This window comes from Ambystoma mexicanum, chromosome 10 (assembly GCF_040938575.1).
Source record: "Ambystoma mexicanum isolate Mex_15411 chromosome 10, UKY_AmexF1_1, whole genome shotgun sequence".
Classification (NCBI taxonomy): Eukaryota; Metazoa; Chordata; class Amphibia; order Caudata; family Ambystomatidae; genus Ambystoma; species Ambystoma mexicanum.
This window is the reverse complement of record NC_090932.1, coordinates 1,431,638,523-1,431,664,922: the sequence shown is the minus strand read 5'-3', so window position 1 is coordinate 1,431,664,922 and position 26,400 is coordinate 1,431,638,523.

Sequence of the window (26,400 nt, the reverse complement as noted above, 5' to 3'; positions counted from 1 at the left end):
CTCATTCTGGAAAAATAAAGAGGCTTGCTCTGCTATTTGTGGAGGAGAGTTTTGCCTCAGGTGAGAGAGGCAAGGAAAAGCTCTGAAATTGCTCATCATTTTTGACAGATTGTGAAACCAGCACTTGTAGATAAATGCCAATGTATTTCTGTTTTCTCAGATCGCGTTCAATGTTACAATGATTGTACATCGTGTGTATTCGCATGTGTTTTTATTCTTATCTGCAGATAATCTATAAAGTGTCTTATAAAATAACAAAGACTGTGCATGACTGTTTACTGTATGGCGTGTTTATTCTGTAAGGTGTAAAAAGCAGTGTTCTCATGATCATAACTGCAGATGCAGGATACAAGGCAGTGTGCCCTCCACACTGCTAATCTCTATGCTAGTACTCAGAGCTAATCTATGTGCTAGTACTCAGAAAAACACGTATAACAACACATGAGACTGAAGTGGCCTCGAGATAAAAACATCCTGACAGTAGATACATTTAGGTGTAGTGGTAAAAGGAAGGCAGGGATTTGGGGGGTTATGTTGATTGAGGGGATGGGTGAGCCTTCAGGTGCAAGAGGTGGAACTTGAGTGATGACTTGACACTCACATTTTCTCACATTTCCTCTCGCTCTCTTTCACTCATTTTGCTGATTTTACCTTCCTACTCACTATTCCCCTTTCTACTCCATCTCTTGTCCCCCCTTCCTTCTATGTACACTCCTCCTCCATCTCTCTCTTTGCAACTACTTCGTCCAGTCCCTTGGCCTTGCTCTTACTTTTCACATATGTCCCTCCTCTTCTCTCTCTCTCTTTCTATCTCCCTCCCCTTCTGTCAGTCAGGTCTCAACTTCCTATCAGCTCCATCTTCTACTACTTCCCTCCTCCACCGACTACTTCCTCTTACCACCAACCTTACCCTCTAAAAAACCCTTCTTCTCTGCCCAGTTTCCCTCCCTTTATCTCTCATTTTCTCTCTCTCTCTCTGACCCCCTGATCCCCCCTCTCTCTCTCTGACCCTGTGTTACTGAAAGTCTCTCTCTGTCTCTACCATCTCCTCCCCCCTCTTCACACACACACCCGAAACAAACTCCTTCAATCCTCTACACTATCACTCAACACAACCTCCTTCCACCTCTACACTCACTCTCATATCCATTCTCATACTGCCAGCAGTCTTCCTTCTTGGTACCACTCTCTCTAACAAAGAATTCCAAACCGGCTCTCCGCTCCAGCTTCCCCACAGATTCATTACCACTCTGCTCCACCTCCTGTCCTTCACTGGTCTCTTTTCCACCTGCACCCCTCCTGACCTAACCTGAACACCTTTCATTGTGTCTAGATTTCACAGGTCTTTTATTCTTGTGACTTTCTGTTTCGGCTCTTCTTACCCCTCCCCATTGGTTCTGTATTCCCCCTGACCCTAGGACCAAATATTTGATATCGTCGTATATAGCAAGAAACATAAGTCCCTCAGAGACACGCACGCCGTTTTGTTTCCAGTGATTCAAAAGCTGAATATGGGCTTGGTGTTCATTTTTCCGTGAGCTATGGAAAGTAACTCTTCTCTCTTTCGGCCAGCGATGGTGTGTCATGGTCTGTATGGAAGTCCTCGGTGTTCTCCTGCGTTCGCCAGGGCTCTCCTGGTATGCTGTGGCATGAGGTGAATGTGGAAATAGGCAGGCTTTTGACAGAATGTCCACCTGGAACAGCTTGTCTGCTGTTTGAACAAAGACTGAATTGGGTGGATAGTAAAATTGGTGGTATTCGACAAATGAAGGCCAGAAACGGTGTATGCGCTTCTCCATCTGCCACAGCATTCACCTGAGAAACGCTCTAATGCATTAGCCAGTTGACAAATTAACACATTATTGTGTGAAAATTGCCTTCCTTTTTGCCACTTCCACACTTGTTAACTTGACAATGCAGCAGCACGCTGGCTCATTAAGAGAATTCATCATCTGCATGTGGGTGAAGGTGTTGATTCTTCTATAATACAACAGCGTGTGGCCAAAATAGTTCTGCTGGCATTTCGGAGTACACCAGGCTTCACTGTGATTCTCATCTCTTAAAGGCTCAGAAGACACAATCTATGTGTATGTGGACGTTGCTGCAGGTGCTGCTATTCAATTCAGTTTGTTTCTGTAATGTTTTGCGAACTCTGTAGTGTTAATGCTAGGGTGGATTTTCAACTAAAGGGGGCTTTTCACCATTTACCGAATGTGTCATCAAAATGTGTGATCTTGGCTTAAACATGATATGCCCTTTGCTGCAGTCAGCTCATTTGTATATATAACATGCAGCACAATCACTTTCTTTGGTGCCTTCAAAGCTGCTCTGACATAAACAAAAGGAAAAACAACTTGAGGAACAGTGGTGCACTTCTTGGAATGACAATTGTTGCTACTATTTTATACAGCGTATTTCAAAGTAATGAATGACTATGCCCCTCATTCCGAGTATGGCAGTAGTTTGACGGAATTACCACCAAACTACCAGTAAACGGAATTAGGGTTACCGCCACTAGGTCTCACGGGTTGACCATGGGATTACAAGTGACGGTAAGCAATGTAAATCCCCATTTTTTTTGTTTGCAGTCCATAGGACTACATCAGGATTTTGGCTTAACTACCCATGGTAGTAGTTCGACTGGCGGTAATTCCACCGATTTTACTGATTTTTCAGCATTAAGGTGGTGGATTTACCTCCAGCATTGTTTTTGGTGGTGCAGGAAAAGTGGCAGTAATTACGTAACCAGCACTTTTTCTTGCTCCAACATCCTCTGAAGGAGGGCCTATATCCCGTTACTAATTCCCTAATGTAATGTGCTTTTATAGCTATTTTTATATATGGTTTATATGTCACTGAATTCTTTTCTGTTCAGAAAAAGTAGTTCACAATTTTATAAGTGTCTGCATTGTGTAAAAAAAAGTTTAGAACGTGCAACGGTACACAACTTGTTAGTTAACGTGAGATCCCTCTGTGCTCATTCACAACATGTTTCTGTGTGCTGTGCATGAACAATGGAGTGTAGGATTGTGATTCAGACATTAAGGGAGCTGGTGCTTTCTTTTCTGATTGCTCCATGCTTGACCGTGATCAATGCTACCATTTTCCTTTGGAATTTTACTCACTAGAATTGCTCGATGAGATGAGCATTTCAAGTGATAAAATAGAGTAATATGTCAAATTGTAACTCTTAAGTTCCACATCACGATCATCTTCACTCACGAAAATCACCCATCACTGCTGTTGTAAACTACACCATGCATAGTCCCCTGACACACTGTTAATGACCCACAAAGCATACATCTGACAGCTCCTGTAGGACAAATCCTAATACACGTGGAAACCAACCAACTACTGGACCAGTGAATTCAATACCTATGGAAGGAACTGAATAAGCATTACTCTCCATCTGACCTGAACATGAACTTGGACTCTAACTCCACATCCACACTGATACTATTTCAGTAGCTTTTGACAAAGTCAATGATTCAGCCTTCATCAAAAGAATAGAAGAAACAGGGGTAAGCAACATTGCCCCTGACATAAACAACAGAAAGAACTGAAACCCCCATGACTACTACCTTTCAGCTCAACCTCATGCAGGCTTGCATGTGATGCTTAGCAAGGCTCATCACTCTCAGCAGTACTCTTCAACAAATACCTGGCTCTACTCATGAAACTTTTCAACGGCAAAGACATACATGCTACATATACGACATTCAAATCATCAAATCATCTACAAAATAGCCACCAACAAGGACATAGACCAAACCCTTATCAATTGCCTCTCACAAATCAATGCATGGATAAGCAACTACAACCTTACATTTGACCTGGATAAAACTAAAATCATGATTGCATGCAAGAAGCCTTCAACCCAACTGCCCATACCGTGGTCTGTGGAAATGTGAAGCATCCCAGAAGCTGCCAAAGTAATTACAAATCTCAGAATCCTAATGGAAAATGAGCTAACACTGGAACCTGAATTTCATGCAGTCGAAAATATTACAATCTACAATCTATCAGATTTATATTAAACTTTTTCACCATTCCACACCAAACACTCACCATTATCGCACATATGAAGAGTAGACTATGCCAACAGCAAATACCTTGGAATGCCTAACTACCTCACCAAAAACAACAATACATCCAGAAAGCATTAGCAAGACTCCTTCTAAGATGCAACAAGAGAGAACACATAACACCAGCACTAAGCTCACTACACTGCCTACCATTAAAGAACAAGGATCTATTTCAAAACACTCGGAATACTTCACAGAGAAATTCACGTCCAACGATCAGAATTCCTGCAAGAAAGAATCTCCACCTACTGACTAAACAGAACCCAGAGGTCTAACAATGACATACGCAATGAACCCAAACATTATTTGAAAATTAAATATGGTGGCTCAGCATTTTCAAGCATCTCAACGAAACTCTGGAACGCCCTCCCCACAGGAATATGCAAAATAGAGCAACTCCTGACCTCGAGGAAAGCAGTAAAAGCATAGCTGACCACAGCACACTGGGTTTCAGTTACCCAGCAAGCTACCTGCGAGAATGCGACCTACCCCGATGCCATGAGTGTTGCACATTCTTTCCCCCACTAGCCCATACTAAAACTCCATACTTCTGCAAACATATCAAATGCAAACCAACTATATCAAGCACACATGACACTATAACACTCCCACATTGACACCCAAACGCAACACTCCACACCTCCTTCAATAACTTGCACAATCTAAACATGGCCAATGTATCCTTATGCCACGAGTACAAACCGTCTCCCATATGGACACAAACGCCTTGCATTCCCACCAACCCAGATCACCTAGAAGCAAACCTACACACAGTGACCAGTTTTTCCAAAATGAATCTACCAGCGCAAAGTACTATCACTTGTGCACTCTACCGCTCCTCTCACTAACAAACCAATAACTCTTTTAGTGTCAGATCTGCCAGGGTGCCTGGAAACCATAAAAATGGCTGTGTTGCACGGAATGAATCTCCCTAACATAACACAATACAATACGGTTCATGCTTCAATTCCCAGAACCACCCTTTCCCATTAATATATTAATACATGTCAGCCTTCAACCTAAAGTGTTGGTCTGTACAGCAAATGCTGTCACTACTGGAAATTTCAGATGCTGACTTTCATGCTGCAGCATACCAGGCATGGGGCCTCATTACTAGGTTGCCGTTTACCAGAGCATGCTGCCGGCGGGTTACTGGCAACCTCGCATTACCGTTTCCGTCACGTGACATCCAAGTGTTACCGGGATATCACAGGCAGCAGCGGTACGGTAAGTTCCCATTCCCATGGAGTCCCATGTGTACAATGAAACACCGGCGCCATTGTTAACGGTGCTGGTGCTTCAATGAAACACCTGCTGGTAGGTGGTCGTACCACTGGCAGGTCAGGCCTGCCGGTTGCTCACAGCCACTACCGGCAGACTCGGAGTGACCCGGTTCAGAAATAAAGGTGCCCGAGTTGTTACCGGCACCTTTATTTCCGACCGGGTCACTCATAATGAGGACCATGGTCTGCATTTCAGTGGTGCTGCATGCTATGGTAAAGCATTGCAGGTTACCAGTTTTTCTTTGCCAGTGTTCACACTCATTCATCCATGTGTATCAATACTTTCTAAAAGAAGATGGAGTGAGTATAGATTTATGTCCCTAATCGATCATATGCTTATCCTCTGGTTTATCAGAACAACAGGCCAAACTTAACACACAATGGCCCTCATTACAACAGCGGCGCTAAACCATGGTGCTATTAGCACCATGGTTGCTGCCTGTATTGTAATGAGTCCGCCATGGTGAAATGGGGAAGTACCACCCCATTCCAAGGTTGGCGGGCGGTAATACCCCATTTCACCATGGCCCTTCCCCATTCCCAGTTTTGCCCCATAGGGCATAATGGGAATGGGGAAAGGCGGTAATTACGGTACCGCAAATTGCAGTACCGTAAATATCACCAGGGTCCCTTTGCGGGTCCCTGCAATAACGGCTGGTTCCAGCTTCCGTTATGGGAATTGGGCGCTAAGGGATTACCGGTAACGGTAATCCCTTAGCGCCAGGGTAGTAATGACCCCCAATCTGTTTTGACGAAATATCTTTTTCAACCAAATAGCAAAGTCTCCTGCCATGGGCATATTTCTCAGTGTCCTTTCAGCAAATCAGTATGGTGTATTAGAAGTACTCAGTTCTGTTGAGGCAAGTGAACAACCACCTAAATAAGAGGACGACAACATTTAAAGAACCATCAACAATGCTGACAGGGCACTGACAAACATGAGCAGGACAGGAGAATTTACTCTGAGCTTGACAATGAGCTTTGCTCTCTAAAGGCATCATTTGGGCTGATTGTCGGTAATAAATACCCTTGGACAAAGATAGAAGGTACCAGCCCCACTGGTTGTATTTGAAAATTGGCCCTATTCAACGTTTACCACTGGTGTAGATGGTATTTCTGGAGTACGTGAAGTGGTATTACAGAAATACCACGTCCACCAGTGATAACATCTGACGTTACATTTTTAAAACATTTTCATGTGCATTTCCCCCATCAGTCTGATGGTGGAAATGGATAATGTAAAGTAGTGGTTCATGCCATCGATGTACATTCTTAAATGTGGAAAAATGTCAATACTCATCCTTTTATGCACTATATGGATAACGTGGTGAGATGGGACATTAAAGTTGCCTAACTTTTACCACTGTCCATGGCCATTTATAAACACGTGTTCTACTGTGTTTAAAGAAAACACCTCTGTTTCTCACATTACTGAAAGTAAACAAAAAAAAAAGATTGAGGTCACTTTGGAATGTTTAGCTCCACGCTTAAGGTCTGCTTGAAGCACAACTGACTTGATCCCCATGAGATACCACTGGCTGTCTATGACCAACCCCTGAATTGGGCAACAGTCAACTTTGTGGTATTTGGGAAAAGCCGCTGGTTTTACCCTTACCACTCAACTCATAATGACACCTTAAGTGTAGCCTGCTGTTCTAATGAATCAGAAGATGGATTTATGAACAATTCAACATGTGGATCTGTAATCACTACATTATCAATGTGAAGTTACTGATGTTATGGATGGGGGATCCAGCTCAAAAAGGATTCAAGCATGCCTAAACAATATGTGCTCGACTCTGCTCGAAAGGTTCAAACCATTTAAAGAAGAGTCTTGAAATCTCTTCAAACTATCAAACCAGAATTTGAGCACTTTATATAGACACGAGAACTCCACATTGAGAGGACTTACAGAATCTAAAAGTAGAGACAATGACATTGTAGTTATGTGAAGGATAGAGGGATGAGAGAACTAGGAGGTTAATGGAAAACAGAGAAATGAAGCAAGAAGGAAAAAAGGACAAATGGGAAGCACAGGGAGGGTGTATAGAGAGAATACAGCAATTGGAGAGCTAGAAAAACATGTAGCCGATTGAGATAGACAACAAAAAGTGGCAGAGGGTGAAAGCAAAGCAAATATAGCAGAAGAAAGGCAGCGAACAGCAAAGATAGAGCGAGAGAGAGGGGGGCTACAGAAAGAGTTGGCGCCATAGGAAAAAAGAAAGGTAAGTATTTACCATCCTTTCACCCTTTGACTCCTTATCGCTCTGCCATGATCTCCCTCCATTCCCCCACTATCACCTGGTTTGTGACTACAGATTTATATGGTTTCTTTTTAATGTTGCTGTTGTCATATCAAGCTGCATGATATGGTTATTCTTTTCTACAGAAGTGGCTCTACATTCACCAGTGAATCATTTTCTGGCATTACAGATGTTTTGGGCTTCATCAGGTTTTGAGTGGACTTTTGTGTGAACCATCACTCTCAGAAGTCTTTCACAAAATATGTCATTTTAGGTGGTATTTCTAAGGTATTCTAGATTTTCTGTGAGAACCTTTAAAAGCATTTCTTAAAACATTTATTTTCTACCCCTTCCTAACCTAAACATGAAGGTGGAAATTGATAATGTACAGTAGTGGTTAATACCACTATTGTACAGTTTATTTTAATGCAGATAATAGCCAGTATTGGCCCTTTTTCATTACTTGGTTATGGTGGTGAGAGGGGGAATCTCTCCTGTTCAACCCTTTATTATGGCCCACAGTAAAAACCATGTTTAACTCTGTTGAAGGAAAGCACCAGTGACTATCATGCCAAACATGACATATTGATGGAGGTGTTTGAACCAATCATGAATTTGCTGAACTATATAAATCTGTCAGTATTTGGCAAATATTACTGAACCCAACTTGACATGTAATGCCTTAGCTAATTGAACGCAATGCCTGCTATTAAATTATACAAGCACATCATCATACTTTAGATTAAAATAGCAAGTAATTAATGTTAAATATACAAAACAAAGTGAAAACAAAATTCATCAATCGCATCTTCACTAACATGTGTTTGGTTTCTGGAAGTTGATGTAATTTTAAGTACAGGTTTTATCATACTCTGAGCAAACTCAAATGTGCATTTTTGAAAAACTAGTGGTCTATAAAGAAAAGGATTGCACGTGAAGTTATTTTTAAAGTATTTATTACAAATCATAGCATAATTGTATTTATAGTCAGACCAACATACCGTTTGATTGCTATTATTAGAAACAAATGACTTAAATAGAAAAATTTTGATTTGCATGCAACTTTGAAACCCTGTGCCGTCAAAATGGTCCAAAATGTGCATATCCTGCCAAACAACCATCGTGGAAGATCGAGGACCCACCTGTGGCTACCAAAGACAAAAGGGCTGTTTCCAGACTACAATAAATATATTTAAATGCAATATTTTGCCTTGAAATATCAAAACTAGGATTTTTGTTTTTTAGCTATTCTGGAAGGCAACCATTCAAGCGATTCATTTGTGCATGGTCACCATTACTTACAATTTCAAAGAAGCAGGTGCCTAGTGAAGGACATTGACACTGAACCTTGGAGATCATTTTGTTACACAAAGCAGCTCACCTGTTCCATTAAGCTTTCTGTTAAAATGATCCTTTGTTCAACAGAAAGTGTTTATCTAAGCAAATGGAATCTGCTTACAAGAATTAAGCCACACACAGAAATTAAATGCAACTTAGAAATGGACTGCGTAAAATCACGTAGAAAAGGGTGCAGCACAGATGACAATTGAAAAAACATTATTATTGATCATTTCTGAACCACTTGTCCCATGAGAAAACCAAATGTAGATCTGGATTCAGCAAAATAACACGGCACATGTGAATATAACAATGATATATAAAACTGTATGAATTATGCATAATGTTCATATTTTAATGACTCCATCATGCATGAAGTAGAGGAAACACCAATATCTCTGGATACAGATGATTCTTTCAAGTCTGAATATGTTGTTGTCACCAATATTACATATAGAAAATTAATCAGACCATCCACATTCCAGTTCAATATTGGTTTCAAACTCCTCGGGCGGTATATTTTAAACTAAACACTCCTTTATAGCACATCAGGTTCAATTAACCAGCTGAAGTAAGGGGAATGTCTTGAACTGACTACGGGAAAGAGAAGGGAATTAATCACAGATAGTACCCAGCCGAATGCACAGTGTCATATGATGCTACGGAGGTTGTGAAACCTATCTTATAAAAACTATACCTCTCCACAAAATTGGGTCTCACTGCATTTTCTTATTGCTTGCAACACGCACCCAGATTGACTGATGCCTACATATGCAGAAGAGACCATAGTGGAAGTCACCTTGTAACCTGACCCTGTTAGACTGTGGAGAATAAAATGAATTGGAGACCTATTGTCATCCCAATTTCAACTAGTGGGCAACACCATCAGCACAAAAGGACCCTGTGATATCCCAGAGGCTATCCATGAAATGTAATTAAACAGACAACAAACATGAGAAGTACCCTACAGCATTTAATTATGTTTCCATTAACTGTACAACTCTGAGGAGCGGAACTGGACACATACATGACATTTTGTGAAAGTATATTTAAACATATATTGCCCTTCAATAAACAGTCTTGCAGGGCATACTTTACTCTGCCAGCAATTAATCATGAATTGGTTCCTTTGCTTTTAACAGGATAAAATGATATCTGGAGGTGTACAATGTACCTCACAGAGTTACAGACATTGATTAACTATCTTGACATGCATAAATCAACATAACATTCTGAACTGAGTTTTGCTACTCTTTAAGTGGGGTGGAAAAGGGGTCAATGGGCCTCATTAAGACCCAGGCGTTAAGGGGTTAATGGCGCCGTAAAAGGTTGCAGTGCCGTTAACCCCTTAACGCCTTACTACGAGGTCCCTTTGCGGCTCCCGACCTTAACGGCTGGTATTTACCAGCTGTTAAGGTAGGGACCCGCAAAGGGACCTTGAAGGTAATTACGGTACCGCAATTTGCAGTACCGTAATTACCGTCTTCCCCATTCCCATTGAGCCTTATGGGGCAAAAATGGGAATGGGGAAGGGCCAATGGTAAATGGGGAATTACCGCCCGCCAACCTTGGAATGGGGTGGTAATTCCCCATTTCACCATGGCAGATTTGGTAAGTTACCGGCGTTAACCATGGTGCTAATAGCGCCATTAGTTAACGCCAGGGTCGTAATGAGGCCCAATTTCTCCCCTCCATTCCCAACATAAGTATGTCAATATAAAGAACAAACTTCAATGTATCCAAGTAACTTTACACAGAAATAGAAAAATGTGATCCTGAATGGGCTCCTAATGCCAACTAAACTTAATTTGCTGACTTACCTTCCATTTCAAATTTATAATTTCATGTTTGTGTTACAGTTAGTAGTGATTTCTACATATTTTGACATGCAAACTCAGTCCTTCTCAGAAGCCTTGAAGCTGATCGAAAAAACTATTTGTGCAGATCAATAAATATTTAAAACATAACTTGCCACTCTTAGTGTAAACGATTTCAAAACTACTTTGTGAGGTATCAGCAATTATTATATTTATTCTTGCTTTTCCCTGTTGGTTCAACCCTGCATTGTACACATTTCGAAGTGGATGTAGTTGAGCTCACCTAAACTATTTAGTGAGGGTTGTAATGAAGAATTGAACATAGGAGATATTTCTAAAGGACAGAAGTGGCTGTGTAGTTATGCTTAAATTGCTGTTTCCATAGGAAGAGCACTTTTCGGGTGGCTTATATCTTTGCTCTCCCTGGACGAATCCTCACCAAACTTTGCAAAAAAAGTACTGAATTTTTTTGCAAAGTTTGGTGAGGATTCGTCCAGGTGGGGTAAAGTTATAGGGGGGGCCCCAAAACGTCTTTTTTCCCATAGACTGAATGGGGGAAAACCTTTGCGCACAGCTACAGGCCAAACCGCTGGATTGATTTTCACCAACTTTTCAGCAGGGGCTTGGTCCCAAAAGCGTGCTTTGTAGTATTGCTTGTGGGTAAATTTGGTCACAATTCTTGCAGTACTTTTCTTTAAAATGATCAAAAAGTAGGTCTCAAAAAATTAGTGATATCTATGTCCGCTCCGCAGTCACAATTCCCTGTTCGCTCCATGGACAAGATACCGATTGGCTAAGGGGCTGGCGTCAGGACCACGGACACGCGACGTCTCTGTGGATTGGCTGCAGTGAGCGTTGTTGTGCGTCAGATTGTTTGGATGCGCCCGACATCTTGGATCCGCCAACAGCGCAGTGGCGACCAGGGGTGGTTCACACTGTCAGAGATAGGTGAAAAAATGTATTTGTTCAGGCGGTAGGTATTAATATTGTATTCTCTATGCACGCCTTGTTCGGAATGTTTGTGTGTACACAAAATGAGGGTTTTAATAGGTGTATTATATCAGTCCGTCCTGCGCACACGCACCTTGAAACTGTTGTAAGGGCACACGTGGTGTTAGCGAACATTGCGATTGAGTACATGTCGTTATTACGTTATTTTTTCCTATGGGTGTGCTATTGATTAGTACGCCACCATGGGTGTGACATGCTGCGGTGGTTGTGGCCAGGGTCTAGAGTCTTGGATGCATGGCCGTAGGCCGAAGGCCACACTTTCAAGACTGTAGGCCCTGGCCACAACCACCGCAGCACGTCACAACCATGGATACACCTGTAGTATTGATTATCGATTAGATGGTTGTGGGGAGTGTGTACAGTCTTGGCTGCATGCACCTAAGAACAAAGTTATAAGCACTGGAGGTATAAGCCCTTGCACACCCATGAATTGTAATATGTATAGATATACAGGTAGGAGTCTAGCCTCTGGCCAGAACCACTGAAGCATACTACAATTATCGCTGCACCTCTACTACCGTACATCACTCAGGTGGTTGTGGGGAGGATCTGCAGTCGTTGGTGCATGGCCAAAGGCCATGCACCTGAGAACACACTTGTCAACTCTAAAGTTATAAGCCAACATGGATTTTACATAGTGCAGTAGTTGCGGGCAGCATGTTCAGTTTTGTGTGCATGGCTGCAGGCTGTACGCCATACACTGAAGAGTGTAGACCCTGCCACAAGCAGTTCAGGATATCACAGTCATACATCTCAGCCACACATTTGATTATGAATCTGGTAGGTGTGGGCAGGGCCTAGAGTCCTGGGTACAAATTGAGTACATGCTACAGTTATAATGTTTCATTGTATGGGTGTGTCACTCATGTGTAAGCGACCATGGCTGTAATATGCTGCGGTGATTGTGGCCAGGGCATAGAATCTTGGATGCATGGCCGTAGGCCGTAGGCCGTAGGCCGTAGGCCATACTTCCAAGATTCTAGGCCCTGGCCACAACCACCACAACATATTATAGAAATTGATACAATTGTAGTATTGCTTGTGGGTCAAATGGTTGTGGAGAGTATGTAGAGACTTGGCTGCATGGCCAAAGTTTTGTTACAAGTCACAATGGCAGTGATATTGTGTGGTAGTTGTGGCGAGGACTTAGATTGTTTTGTTCATGCCCAAAGGCGATGCACCCAAGAACAAAGTTATAAGGACTGCAGTTGTAAGCCACTATGAATTTCATACACTGCATAGCCATACATTCAAAAATCTATGGCCTTACACAAGTCTGTAGCTTGTGACCACAACTACTGCAGTAGATAACAGGCATAGGTACACTTGCACTATGAAACATCAATCAGGTGGTTGTGGGGAGGGCGTAGCATTTTGGGAGCATGGCCAAAGGCCATGCTCCCAAAACCAACTTTATAAGTAGTGAAATTAGAAGGCACAATGGTTGCGATATGCTTTGCTGTTCTGCCCAGGACCCAGAGTCTTGGGTGCATGGCCAAAAGCCATGCACCCAAGTCTGCAATGATAAGGAATGAGGGTATAAGTGAACATGGCTGTGGTGTGGTGGTGTGTTTGTGTGCATGTTCTAGTGTCTTGGTTGTATGGCTGCAGTTGCTTGCCCGTACGGTGTAGGTGGTGGGTTATAGATCAAAGATGCTAGGTCTAGCCTATAGTCACTGTACCATATTACTGCTATAGATTAGCCGTGTTGATTTGCTTATGTATGAAATGCCTATAATTATACTTACTGTTTAATTTGTGCAGAATCCACATATGTTTTACATGACTGGAGTACTTGGCGCACCTAGCCTTTTTTAATTTCTGTGATAAAATAAAAAAGCATGTTAGTGTTTGCATTTTATGAAGACTTCTTACATTGTATAATAGACAGTTTAGCTTTTCTTTTTACCCTCATACTTAGTTTACAAACCAGTGTACTGTGCATTGTGCTCAGTTGCTGTGTTTGTTTTTGAAATCCTTGGGTCTATGAGAAAAAAATCCTTGGCGGATTAAAAAAACCCTTCATTTGCTATGCTACTATTTCTTTCCTTTCTTTGAGTGTTTCCTTGTTCTTTCTGATTTATGTTATGCTTGTAGCCTTATTGATATTTTTAACAGCAGTTAGATACCTGTTGGCGTATTCTAACTGTGCATTTGTTGTTATGCTTCTGTGGTATTCATTTATCCGTGTTGTTGTTATACACTCTTGGGCAGTTAGATACCTGTTGGAGTATTCTAACTGTATGTAGACTTTGACTTCATTTTTTGGTAAAGTTGAAGTACACATTAGTCATTACATTTTGGCTTTAAGAAGATTAAATACGCATTTGTAAGATTATCTGGCAATCTCTGCTTCAGAGTAATGGTGCTATCATTACATTCCACCCATCCACATTTCTTCTTAATTCATGCAGTGTAGTGACCTGCATTGGTTGTAGTTCCTGCACGGTAGATTATACATACTGTTGTAAAGGTTTTCTTTCCCAGTGACACTTGACCGTGTGTGAATTCGGTCAGCTTGCAGTTGTTTTTGGTACCATCTGCATTATAATGTAGCAGCATAAGTATTATGTACTTACTATGAGTTTGTATCAGTAAGGTGGAGCGATATCTGAATTGCAGATAGTACATAATCTGGCATGGTTTGCATTATGTACCAGTTGCTAAAATTGAATGGATTCACAATTAGGTATGGATACATACACAAATCGCTAACTTGGGATTTGTTCCTGTATGACATTGCTACAGAGAGTGCACGTATGTTTCCACATGTATGAAATCTTGAAGATTTCATCTATAGGTATGCTTTTGTTTTCCAGTACTTGTAGTAAGTACATTAGAAATTCTTGTGGATCTCCCTGTGTGTTTATAGTGAATCTCACCATTCTAGCACAGTAGTCCAATTCTTCTCTTATTCCATGAACACTGTACGTGTTGTCAGGATTGTTTGTTTCTATGAAGGGCTAACATTTGCAAACACAATTGGTCTGTATTGTGTAAGTAAATATTGTTCACCATTGGTGGAACTTGAAATAGAATATTCATTGCTACATTTGCATAGCAACTTACACCACTTTCATTAGAAAATTTGAATGGACCAGCTAGTTCCGTTTCAGAGTGCTTTTTTCAGAGTTTCTCTTCCTTCTTTGAAGAAGTACCTGGTTTACTTTCCCTAATGGGTTTTTGTTTGCTTGTGGTAATTGATGACCTTTTTCCTTCTTTTCTTTTCTTTGTTTCTTTGAAGGATTTGCTATCAGAGTCTGTTGCATTTCTGATTGAATTACTTTTCTTTTACCACGTTTTAATTTTTCAGGAACAGGATATTGTTTCAGATGGGGGGTTGTACAGTGACCGCAGTCTATTGTATTCCAAGATGCAAGGAATATCAGCGGTCACTTTATTTGCATCAAAGTTGATTAGAAATAGACCGTCAATTGTATGTAAGCGTAATAGTGCTACGTAGCTCATGCCTTCTTTAAAGACGGTGTTTCCTATATCTATTAATGCTTTGTCTAGGGTAAGACCTTGGGATTTATGAATGGTGACTGCATATGCAAGAGTTAGAGAAAATTGTTCTCTACGTACATACATGTCTTTGAACAGAAGGAATGGAGCAGTTGAGCGCCCTTTTCTTTTCACTTCTGAAAGTTGGTCAAAGCAAATATTGACAAACTGAATGTTGCTGTCACGCGGGTATGATTGAAAGCCAACAACTGTACCCAGTGCCCCATTAACTAGCCCTTGCTCCACGTCAAGGTTACGTTTCAGCATTACTCTACAATTTAAGGATAATTTTAATATTTTTTCCAACCCAGCTGTGTTGGATATTCAATTTTCTAAACTACTTAGTCTTGTTTTGGCTTGCTCACACATGGGTAGTGTCATACCATGTACGTCTAGTTTGTCTGTGGCGCAAATTTCAATTATTGGTTGCATTTCTTTATTTAACATTATTTCATTGAATTTGAAACAGCTTGGAACAGTTGGCATTAAGGCCATGCAATTGACATTTTTGTGCGCTAATTTTTCCATAACATCAATAGCACATGCATTATCGCCGTAAAGTGCATGAATGTGCCAGTTTTTCAATATTGCTTGTGCTTCCTAATATAGTACACCAACTCTAATATTTTTCAGGATGTTGGCATAAGTGAGGTCTGCTGATCGCTGCATGTTTTCTGTTAATTCTCTGTGTTGGAAATGTTGCCAAAGGTTGACATTTCCTATGCTGCCAAAAGTTTTACGGCAGAGTTTGTGTCCTATGGTTTTAAAAATAGGTTCGCCTTTCACTGGTGTCAATTGTAGAAGATGTCCGAAAATGATAATGTGTTTCCCTGCAAAGAGTTCTTCGTAGTTTGTTTTAAGTACTTCTTGCAATCCGAGGTGAATTAAAGCCAACATTAGGTTGGAGACCATGCTCACTTCATCTATTAGTAGCATTTTCATTTGTTTTAATACTCTGCGTAGTTCCATTGGAGCTTCTGCAGAAAGTTTGTAGTAGTCTAATTTGTTTTGGTGTTCTACTGGAAGAAGTAGAAATCGGTGTAAAGTGACACTGCCTACGTTGTATGCAGCTAAACCTGTGGGGGCAGTTACAACAGCTGATAGTTTGATGTTTGTCAATTGCTGAAGGAACTTGCTGATGATTTTGATTAAGAATGTTTTTCCTGACCCAGCTTCACCACTGACGTACAGTAGCATTGGTTTGTAATTTTGGCAGATACATTCTTTATTTTCGTGTTCTACACCATGTGCAATCTGTTTTGTTACGTCTTCAAAAATGGTGCGCTGCTCTTTGTTACGTTTTCTTTGTTGTACAGTTAAGTCTTCTATATTCTCTTGATAGTGACACATGGTGTTTTCCACTTCTGTCATGGCTAATTCTGCCTCATTTGCCATTAGTGGCTGTCCTAGTGGTTCCTGACTTCCTGTTATAGAAGGTTGACTACTGTCGGAAGAGTCCTTCTCTAGTTGGCCCTGAAGTTCTTCTTCGTGTTGCTGTTCATTGTGCAACATTGCTTTGTACTGCGTGAAGTTCACATCGGTGATAGTACTTTCACTTGCTTTTTTGGAAGCATCTTCACAGCAGTCATAGTTATCTAGTATCTCTTCCTCTTTTCTCCATGGTTTAAAAAGTTGTAGTAGAGACATGTAATACAGTTCTTTCTGTGGAGGAGTTTTTAATGACAATTTAACATGATTAATCAAGCTTCGTTTTGTAAGTTTCACTAAGCTGCCTTCACAATCTGTGACTGTATATCTGCCTTTGCTTTCATCGGGTTTTGTATTATTTTTGTATACAAAGTTTTGAGCTATGTGGTATAGACACATGCTTTCCAAAGTGCTACTCCTGTTCGGATAGTATGTGTCCAGTAAATTATTTTTTTTTAAATGTCTTGGCTGTTGGGATCATTTCTGGCAATTATTTCTATGTCCTCATATGATTTCGGAACTGTTTTTTCTAGATTTAGCAGGACCAAGACTTAACCATACTATGTTGTCTGATTTTCTGTACAAAGCAGTACCAGTTAAACAATCTGCCACTTCATAGGTGCCACATTCTCTATGAATGAGCATTTTTATGCCTAGGCTGTACAATTTCTGAGATAGTGTTTTGTCTGATGATAGGTCATCCCAGAGGTCTTGAAGCTCTGTTTTTTCAGATTTTGTTAAGTAGGCTGTAACATATCGTGCAACAGCAGTGGAATTGTCTGCAATGTACTGCACATCTATGTTTGCATTCCATAAAAGGGCAATGATTGCATTGTAATCATTGATATATTTACATGCTTCGGTTCTTTGTATGTAGCACGTGTTTTTAGGTGATTGACCTTTCACACTATGTCGAACTGAAGACATGAAGTTGTAAACTTCACCTGTTTCTGTAAGTGGTCTAGGAAAAACAAACTGGCATTTGGTGTAGTATTTCCCTTTGTTTTTGTATTTGCGACAACAATATTTGCCACATTTGTGTCTTTGAAATTGTAAAATCTGCCCGTGCAGGTCACTTTGTGTCCGTTGTGAAGGGATTTCACAAGTGACATATTTTTGGATGAACTGCAAAACAGTGGCATCAGTGTTCTGACCAAATTTAGGTGCCCCTTTGATCCATAAAAGCATGTGAATATGTGGTGCTCCTCTCGCTTGGTATTCTTTTCTCCAAAAAAAGTGCTGCACTTCTCCGAGGGGAGGAACAGTTTTATTGCAAATAAAGTGTAGCATGGCAATGAAACGATGATGGAAATATCTTGACACATTAACTAGATATAGAGAGCAAAGTTCTCCAGGTGTTAATAAATGTATGTTGGTTTTGTTGCTGTTTGATATGCGTAGGAACTCATGTAAATCGTCCCATGCATATTCTGCACAAGTTAGTGTAACAAACCAAGTTGGTGGTCCAAGGTTTCTGATCGTGCAACGTACGTCTCCATGCCATCAGAACTAGTATTCTTTTGTACCACGCATGTTTGCAAACAAATTTGTTATACTTGACTGTAAACCTTCATCTTATTCTTGTACAGTTTGTATTAATTGTGTAGCTGACATATTTTGAAAGTGGGTTCCATATTTCAAAATGTGTGCAAATCCGTAACATAGGGTTGTTAGTTCACTTTCAAAGAGGAGGTGGAATATGTATTCCACATTTTGTCTAAACCTGGGATCTTGGGAATGCATTCGTAATGAGTGGTATTCTGATGCCGTAATCTGAGTGGGTCTATCATCGTACCTTCCATCTTTGCCAGTAGGAAATAGCAGTGGAAAAGCATGTGCTTCAATACTTTTTTCCCATATGCTCATTGGTGAACCTTTGATTTGTCACATTTGGTAAGTTTCAAGTATATCATCTATGCTTTCATTGGAATGCAATGGATGAATTCTGTACTGGTCCAAAAGAGTGGATACTGCAGCAGGATCCAGAAATTCTAATTGTCAATTTTCTGCTGACTGTTCAATAATTTCGGTTGTTTCCCTTAAGCTTTCTTCAATATTTATTTCCTTGTAGTATTCGTTATTGTCTTTTAGATATTGCAAGGCTTGTCTAACTTTATGTAAGTCCACCAGTTGTTGACACATTTTTTTGTCTTTGGTTGGTACACCATTTACCAACACAATTAAAGAATGTTCTATTGAACGTTGCACTCATAGAGTGTGTAAAATTTCTGTAAGATCTAAAGGCAAATAAACTACTTTGCCACGAATGCCTTTTACCAATTCATTGGGAGGTAATTTTGCTGTTTTTGGGTGAAGGCGTATAATTGCTTGAAATGGATGAACTGTTTGAATTATGATGCTCTCATGCAAGTTGAGTTGTTGCAAGGTTTTTGGTAGTGGGAAAAATTCCAAATTATTTGTGATAGCACGTGAAGGACTTTGATTGTTGTCTAGTTTTGTAGTGCAGTAACTACAACATATTAGGCGTTCACTTATTTCATATTTGTTTTCGGCTAAAAGGTAGAGAGCTAATTCAAACCATTTGGAATCTTCATTGTCTTCTATTTTGTATGCTATGTCTACATTTTTTGTTTTCCTTTTGTAAAACATTCTGCTGCAACACACACATAAATGGTTTGTTATTTCAGCCGATGCACTTTGAAATTTTAGTATTTCTTTTTTGTATGTGTGTAATAGGAGGTTGCTATGTGCAGAAATGTTGGTAGTCTGTTCTAAAACTGTTGCATTTTGTAAGTGACTTTCACTTCCAAAATATTTTCTCTGGATACTATCAATTTCTTCTTGTAGATACTTGGGTGTACCATGCAGAAGAGTCTTATTTAAAATGGCTAATTCTGAAGCTGGACTTTTAGCATAGTATATTTTATACACTAGGTTTCTTACATTTGAATGATGTATTGATATCCTTTTGATATGATGGAAGGTGCTTTTGCAAAAAGGTCCAGAAAGGCAGGCTAATGAATGTCCTTGTAGTCCTGTGTATTTGTGCACTGTACAGGTATCCATATTTTGCAGCACTTTCATTTTAATTTTCTCTTTACCTTTCACATACTGATTGAGGAACTGACGTAAAGATTTGAAAGATTTGTTAGCAATGGCACACATTGACGTGCACGGCCATTTGTATACTGGACAGTCTGATTCAGTTGAATTGAGAGGTAATTCTGAGTTTTGAGGGGATACTTTTCTAAGCAGTGTTTCTTGTTCCATGATGGTATTGTTGAATTTTTCATATCCTCGTCCACTGCTATGGATGGCAATTGTGTTTGTTTGATTTTGTTTGTATGCTTCTTCATTAAAATATGGTTTTGTGGTTGTTGTGTGACTCCATTCACCTCCACAAATATGTAAGAAGTTATTTTTGTTCACATTTTGTTTATTGATAAGTTTCTTTTGCAGTTTGGTACTTAGTTTTGTTAGTGGTTTCATTCTATTTAACACCAATATAAATAACTTGCTTTTGAGAATGATTGCACTGTCCACGAGAGCTTGTAGGATTATTTTTCTACTGTAGGATTTAAGGGTTGAGGATGATTTTGGTCCTCTTCTTATCAGATTCTGAAGGACTCTGTGGCGAAACATTTTTTGCGAAAATATTCTTTTTACTATAGGTTCTTGTTACTATATCAGGATTAATAGGAGCATTGTTAGCGGTACTGGTAGCTGATTTTTTTGTGAAGAGTTTTGTGCTTTGTGCCACATTTTGTTGGAGGAGGTAAAGTTTCGGTAGTTGAGGCTTGCTTTGTTTTGGTAAATGAATGTATTAGCCATTTTGTTCCAATGTTCTCTACAAACTCTGCTACAGATGGTTGCTTAGGGTGGAAACTTCAATTTGTTTTTGCTCTACTTCTGCGTTCCTTTCTACGAACTTGCTTTTTGGTAGGCATTTTTTGGAGTCTGTTGTAAAAAAAGGCATGGTTTGGTCTGTTGTACAATGTATGTGTGCTGTGTGCTTGCGTGCATGAGTTTGCTGGGTAAGCACTTTGTAGTGGTGTGTGAATGTGTATTGGCCTCTTAAAATGATTTGAGAAGTCTAGTTTTCTGTTTACATACTACTACAATGTGCTTCAAATGAGAGTAGAAAGTGGGCTAGTGGTGAGGAGAAGCATTAATAATGAACGTAGTGGCATACAATTGAAACAGCTATTTGTTTTCTAGTACTAACATTCTAAGGGATCTGTATGTTATTTGAGTTCCAAACATACGGGGATTTGTGAGTCATTCTACCTGTTAATCTTTGTTTAGTAAATGGCGATTTGTGGGTAGAATGGTTCCGAAATCACTGTTTGCTTTGATGCACAAATTAAATACATAACCCACACAGTCTGTTTGAGGAATAGTTAGAATATAAAGGTTGTACTGTACTTATTTTTTTTTTAAGAATGTCCAGGTTTCTTCGGATATGTCGTTTGCAGTGTAGATGCTGTCGATTTTCAGGAGAGTAGTCTTGACTGTGATTGCAAAAAAAAGAAGTTAGTAACTTTGTGTGTTTAAAGCTGTGATGTTACAGTACACGTTAATGTTGTATTTTTCATCGCAGTATTCTTCTTTGACATTTGAACACAGTGGATGTGTGCTTTTCACTGCACTATGTGCTGACTTTCTGTGTTACTTGCAGTATGTCAGTTGCACGTGCTTCAGAAATGCGTACACTATTTAGGTTAAGAAAATGTCTTGTTTCTTTTAAGCTGTGTTATCTATGGCAGAGAGGTTTGTAAGCGAAAGGTCAGTATAGTAAATGGGGAACAAATCTGTACTTTCACATTATAAGTACGATTTTGAAAAATCAGGAGACCCTCGAAGGGAGATGTCACCACAGCAATCGGGGGCGTTTACATTTTCTCATACGATCGCATTGGAAGTAGCATTTATGTAGACGGCACACAGTAAAAAAATGTGCCATTTCTAATGGAAAATCGAGTTTCCCACTAAAAACGGAGGGTTCTAACGTATGTATAAGTTATGCGGGGGACAGTAAGAAGTAGTGCAGTTTGTCAATGAAAAATCGGACATCTAGTACTTAAAGGACGACCGTTGGTATGTATTGCCTATGCAGATTTAGTTGGAATAATTTTTTTAAATGAAATCATAAGGGTTGCACATGTTCTCTGAGTAAAATATGCATACCTGTAGTTTATACACGTGCATATGCGCATGGATGGAGCTGTACGTAGAAATCCGCGACACTTGCACCGTAGTTTTTGAAGTAGGTGTTTTGCAATGATATGCGACTTGCATTCACAGTGATCAATAGTACATTTGAAGTGCAAAATTTTTATGACAGAGTTAGATGTAAGGATGGTTAATGTGATTGGTGGATGGTTGTGTGACTGCTTAGCTGTGTCCAATGAGGAAATGGAACCGCGAATGATGTGGAAAGGGTAGAAGGACTGGCTAAGAGTTACATGCTGCACGTAGACACCGCTTGTCCGTGGCTAGGGCGTGTCACATATGGGTATCTACAACAAATCGAGCATGGAAAAGGGACTGTGGGCATAGCCAATCAGATGTTCACATTGTTCCTTTGTGGCGAAAGACAGTGCGTACACTGAAAATGGCAGAGGTGCAGAGGGTCAGGGTTTTGGTCCTTGGAGACATTTTTATCCAAGGTTTACAGCTGTATGCCGAAAGTAGGCATGTGGCACATCATTTTGATGTGAGAGGAGTGGAGGTGGTTTGGAGTACTGAGACTGATCGCAATGTTGCAGCACTTCTCCAAGTTTGCACCGAGATGCGAAGGATGACCAGTGCTCATGTGGTACTTTTGCACTACAGTGCTTGCCATTTGGGCTACGTGAGTTCACGTACTTTGTTGAAAGATTTGGAACAGTTGGTTGAAGCAGTCATGAACATCTTTCCAACTGTGAAAATAATTTTTTCTGGGTTACTGCCTAGAGGAAAATGGGACAATAGTTCTGTTTTCTGTCCTGATCAACGTATTGGGAGGTGTAACATTAATCGCGGCATGTGTGCTTTTATGTTATGTGCTCGTATGTTTTTCTGCAGCCATGAGAACATTGTTACCAGTAATGCAGCTTATTTCGAAGCAGATTGTGTTGCGTTATCTCTTTTGGAATGTGAGGCTTGCTTTGGAGAAGGTTCTGTAATGGTTGTAGGAGTGAAGTAAGAACAAAAAATAGCATAAAAAAAGAAAAATAACAGGAGTCTGTAAGGCATCTGCTGTGGTCCTGTACGTGTCCGCGAACATGGCGGTAGTTTGCAGGCGCCGCCTTTTATCAACAGGGATTTTGGGGTAGAGACGCTTGCAAATGAGAATGTGCGAAGGTAGGGATTGGTCAGTAAAGGTCGGTGGGTGTATTCTGTATGGAGATATTTAGTCAGAACGTCTTTTTCCTGACAGGAGACCAGACATCCATGGCTCTGTGTGCTCGAAAACAGATTATCTGGATTTTAGGAGACTCGTGGATACATTGGCTGAAGGTGCATGCGGATGGTTGCGGTCTATCTGCAGATCTTGGATTTCCTCATGTGGAAGTGCACTGGTAGCACGGAATGAGGTGGTTGGACTTGGTACCTCTCTGCATTACTTTACAGACAGAGCGTCATCCTGATATACTTATCATTCATTGCGGCGGCAATAATTTAGGCCATGTTTCTGGCATTTCTTTGCAATTTGCAATGAAGGAAGGACTTGCGCAAGTCATGACATGTTTCCAAATTGCCATATAGTTTTTTTCCCGTATTGCTTAAAGACAAAAGTGGCTGCGTTCATCTGCATTTGGCCCACAAATGGAGAAAGCGTGGTGCAAATTTTTCTTCGCAATGTACAACATAAAGTGCAACTTTTTTTGAAACTATAGTAACCTTTTTGGCAATCCATTTTTTCCACCCTACAGTTTTTGAAGCATACTCAACACCACCGAAAGGCTCTTTTCAGAGCCATCACTTACTCCCAGCGAAAAGTACATTGGTTATGCTTTGCTTACACCCTCCATTTTTGTGTGTCCCATGACTGTCCGTGGACTTTTCAAAAAAAGCAAGGGGGCCTACAACGGTCACTTCAAAGCTCTATTGTTAAACTGAGAAAGGTGGCTCTGAAAAGAGCCTTTTGTTACATTTTGATAACTTTTCAGTTCACTGCTTTTATGGACATGACACACTAGGAGAGGAGGGCAGGGGAGGGTAAGGAAGGGACACCAACCACGGGGATAAGAAGGGCCAGGTGGAGAGAGAAAGATATAGTGTGGCATTCACTTAGGTAGGGCGCAGTTCTTCTTGTGCTCAGTGACGCTATCCTCAAAAGCACTTTGAAGACTCTCCCCCCTGCAGAGAACTGTGTCACAGTACATATACAATATTGTGACCCTCGAAAGGTAAGGGTCAACAGCATTGCGAATGGCTTGTGACACAGCTGGAGGAATGCGCTCCTCCACAGTAGTGTCTCTTGTGGTGAGAGGATCGGACACGGAGGATGCTGTGGAGGAACTCAATCTACTACGTTCTTCACATGGCACCACCTTGCGAATGTCCGCACTGTGGAACGACATTAGGTGTCACTTCACGGTTGTCGTACAAAAGCTGTACGCACCAGGTCTCCCGTGACTCAGCACCAACTGGCACTGGTTGCACTTGACCAGGTTTGCATGTGCTTTCAGTACGTTCCCATAAACGGAAAATAACCACCACACCCACGACTCCCGCCGAGTGTTTGTAGTGCGTAGTTCCTCCACCTCATTCTCTTCTTCCTCTTCTTCCTCGAGCTCTACATCCTCACCCGTATATCCCTCTCCAGACCCTTGGGAAGGTGGTGGCGGTGGAGGGTTCGGGGGTGGTGCTGAGGGTAATGCAGCAGTAGCAGCTATGGATGCCATAAGGATTTTTTGCCCAATGCTCGCTACAGCAGTAAAGGCAGCACAACTCTAACTGCTATAGCCAGAAGCACAATGAAGATGAGCTCGGGGGTGTGGCCATTTATAGGGGTCGAAGGATGCGGCTCGTGACCACATTGCTCCCTGTAAAACGCTGCAAAAATTGTAAACGACACAAGCATAGGTGGAGCTATTGTATGGGAAACATCAAATGGTGATGTTATACTGAAAAATACTTTCCCATTTATGTGTCAGTTATTTTGCAGTGTTGCGGAAGCAGACAAAGTGCGCAAATTGGTCCACACGCTCAGCATGGGTGTGGTCACATGATGACGTCCTGTACACATCCGTGAGGGAAAAGCATGGCTGCACAACAGCAAATGCAGACTAACACACGTGCGCATGCGCGCCATAGTTCTGCGGACAGTGGTCGGGTCCTGCAACTAATTAAAAGTGCGCCCCACGTGAGATGGACAGTTAGGGACAGGTGGGATGTTAGCAGTACTTATGGGTGTACTGCCCATGTGCGTACGTGATCTGATGACTGTAAGGACAAATCATGTCTCCTTAGAACACCTCCATTTTGTTTGATAACGAACATGACGGCCACCACGCCTGTTCTACAGACGGTTCCATCTTGCTGCGAACGATACGGACAAATATAGTGTCCTTAGAACACTTCCAATTTGCCTCATTTATATACATCGTGCCTACCTACTATGTTCTAGGAACATGTTTTAATTCGTTTGTGAGCCGTACGGAGAGGTATAATGTCCTTAGTCTAACCCGTATTGCACAACAACTATACAAAAACTTTCTAAAAAATTACACAGACTTCAATCAACAGAAACTCAGGGGGATGCAGACACTGACACAAATATAGGGGAATTAGAATTCAACACGGGCTGATTGTGAGGAGATGATTTGTGTGGGGAAGAAGGGATGGATATTTCATCAAAATGTCTATTTTCTTCTTGAAGGTTTGGGGGAGATTCACTGGGAAATGGAGAAGGGGGGCAGGTACAGGTGGGAAAGTGGTAACGTACTTTTCCTCTAACAAATTCTTCCACAAATTCCCTTAAACTATCAAAATTGTCATTCAGTGTCTCCATTCTACGTTCTATCCTTTTCAGCTTGTCTTCATCTTTGTCCTTTGATGGCTTCTCTTTTTTTTTCCGGCTCTGCTACAAATAAATATATATATGTTAAATGGCCATAAAATACTGAACATTATTTTGCTTATGCAGAGCACTGTGTACCATTACTGTCGCTATCTTCGGACATTTCCCCAAGTGAAAAATTCTCCTCCAGCCACTCCAAAGTACTGCGCATTTCTATACAAAAAGAACAGAAAGACATTATTTTTTCTGCCCCTTATACCAAAAAAAGTACACGCTCATATAAGAAAAAGTCAACTTTTTTGCTGTAATTTGTCTTCTTTGAAGTGTGTTCGTCTACTGTCGGTCCTGCCTACAGAGTTTCTGTGAGGTACTTACGTTGGAGTCATCCTTTTTCTTTTTATGGTACAATCCATTTCATTCTACATGGTCATTAAATGCATGTTTTTTGTTTCAGACGTTTAGGTTTCTCTATTGATTTACTACTAATTGCAATGTCTTTCTGTGTCCTTTCTCAAAGTTGCACATTTTTTGTGTGACACATTAGTACAATTTCAGATGGCCCCTGACTGTTTTGGTAGTGATGACCTCGTCCACGTCCGTCCGCAGACAGGCACTCAGTCTGTGCCTTCACAATATCGATAGCGAGGACATTCTGTATGGTCTACGTTATATGTTTGTAAAGTAATCAAACTATACTACATATCTGCATGATCACATGCT